This window comes from Corapipo altera, unplaced genomic scaffold (assembly GCF_003945725.1).
Source record: "Corapipo altera isolate COAL_440 unplaced genomic scaffold, ASM394572v1 202, whole genome shotgun sequence".
In the NCBI taxonomy this organism is placed as follows: Eukaryota; Metazoa; Chordata; class Aves; order Passeriformes; family Pipridae; genus Corapipo; species Corapipo altera.
In genome coordinates, this window is record NW_020884980.1 from 1,222,719 (window position 1) to 1,225,063 (window position 2,345).

Here is a 2,345-nt window from a genome sequence, read left to right on the forward strand (position 1 = left end):
ATTTTGTAGCTTTGAAACCCTTACCTAAACCCTGCTAAAAAATAGAGAGTAAAAATTAAGGAGGTCAGCAACCTGTGCAGCTGGAGTTTCGATTAGTTTCGGAGACTGTTACACTCTAAAGGTGTAAATCAGTAGAAAATTATTTAGGTGAAAGTAGTCGGGGTCTAATCTTTAACCAAAGATGATGAATCCTGTAACAATATGAAGATACACTCTGGAGAGCTAAATCAATCAAAGATTAAATAAAAGTTTAAGTTATCTTCAACCAAAAATTGATGTTGATATGTTGTAGCAATAAAATATGAAACTATTACAAAGATTGTTTAAGTAAAAGAAGTCTAGGTTACCTTTAGCTAAAGATTAATGTTGTAAGAATAAAATGATTGACTGTCAAGGAGGGGTTTGAGACGTTAAAGGGAGTAAAAGCTCATGAAATCGTTGTTTCAGTGGAGTGTTTGTGGAAGAGTTATTCCCAACGTTACAGGGCTTAACAGTATGAAGGTGTTGAGTTTGATTTCTTTGAATCAAGGTGTGAAAACTGCAGCAGACAGGGGCTGGCATTCAGGAGCTGGCCGGGCTGCCCCCTCCAAAAGAAACACGTACTCGTGGTAGATTTTACTGAATTATGGTTTAATTTCATAATCTCCAGTTTGTCTGTACAATGTTGTACAAAACGTAACCAAAGGGAACATTTCAGCCCCACGGGAGGGTTTGGTTGTCTGAGGATCCAGGGAATTGGACTTTTTGATCTGTTCTCTCCTGTCTTCTGGATGCTGTCACAGCAGTACCTTTGGTGCTCAGGTTGTGACACCTCCCTACACTTTCCCCCAGGAAAGAGAACCCTTACCCTCATGGTTTCTGTTGCAGGTGATGGGCCACCTTGGGCACTACATGGGGAGCTGGAGCTTTCTGTCCTAGAGTCTTTTGCCTGGGAGGAATCTTTGTCCGTATTCAATTTTGGGAGTCAGGCAATTTCAGCCCAGGGCTCCAAAAAAACGAACGACAGCCCTTTCCCCTAGGAAAAAAGCCTGTAACCTTTGAGTGTCAGGGGCAGTTGGTGGCTCACCTTGGGCGCTCCATGGGCAGCAAGAGCTTTCTGTCCTGGCACCTTTTGTCTGGGAGGAATCTTTGTCCGTATTCGATTTTGAGAGTTGGACTGGCAATTTCAGCGCAGGGCTCTGAAAAGCGAACAACAGCCCTTCCCCCCAGGAAAGAAAGGCTGTAATCTTTGAATTTCAGGTGGAATTGGTGGGCCACTCTGGGCATTCCATGGGCAGCAAGAGTTTCTGCTCTGGTGACTTCTCTCTGGGAGGAATGTTTTTCTGTATTCAGTTTTGGAAATCAGACTGGCAATTTTAGTGCAGGGCTCCCAAAAGTGAACAACAGCCCTTCCCCCAGGAAAGAAAGCCTGTAACCATTGGGTTTCAGGTGCAGTTGGTGGGCCAGCCTGGGCACTCCATGGCACCTTGTGTCTGGGAGGAATCTTCGTCCGTATTCAATTTTGGGAGTCAGACTGGCAATTTCAGCAAAGGTCTCAGAAAACTGAACAACAACCCTTCCCCCCAGGAAAAAAAGACTGTAAGCTTTTGGTGTTAGGTGCAATTGGTGGCCCATGGCCCAGACCTGCCTTGTATTTCATCAGAGAAGCCAGGGACATCTGCAGAAGAATCTTTGAGGGAAGATTCCCCGAATGGAGATTCTCCGGTCAGAGATCCCCCAATTGGAGATTCCTGATCAGAGATTCCCCAAATGGAGATTCCCCAAATGGAGATTCCCTTCCCTCCTCCATTCCCACGTTGGCAGCAGTTTGTACCCATTGATGAAGGGGGTGGGAATCCCAGCCAGAGCCAACCCTCGACAGGATGAGCCCACAGGAAGAACTCCCTTTCCCCTGTTCTCCTCATCCTGGGGGGAGGGGGAATCTCCAATCGTGGAATCTCCAGTCAGGGAATCTCCAATCGGGGAATCTCCAGTCAGGGAATCTCCAATCGGGAATCTCCGATCAGGGAATCTCCAATCGGGAATCTCCGATCAGGGAATCTCCGACTGGGGAATCTCCAATCGGGGAATCTCCAATCGGGGAATCTCCAGTTGGGGAATCTCCAGTCGGGAATCTCCAGTTGGGGAATCTCCAATCAGGGAATCTCTAACTGAGGAATCTCCAATTGGGGAATCTCCAATCGGGAATCTCCGATTGGGGAATCTCCAATTGAGGAATCTCCAATCGGGAATCTCCAATCAGGGAATCTCCAACTGGGAATCTCCAATCAGGGAATCTCCAATCGGGGAATCTTCGAATGGGGAATCTCCAATTGGGAATGTCCAGTTGGGGAATCTCCAATCAG

The 2,345-nt window shown here is 46.7% G+C and overlaps 1 long non-coding RNA gene across 1 annotated transcript in view; it reads right to left on the reverse strand.

Moving 5' to 3' along the window:
* Positions 1-609: 609 nt before the first annotated feature.
* LOC113957877 overlaps positions 610-2,345 on the reverse strand; it is a 22,104-nt gene continuing 20,368 nt past the window's right edge. The window contains exon 4 of the long non-coding RNA XR_003531317.1: positions 610-820. This is a non-coding gene — a long non-coding RNA (uncharacterized LOC113957877). The remainder of the gene's footprint in view (positions 821-2,345) is intronic.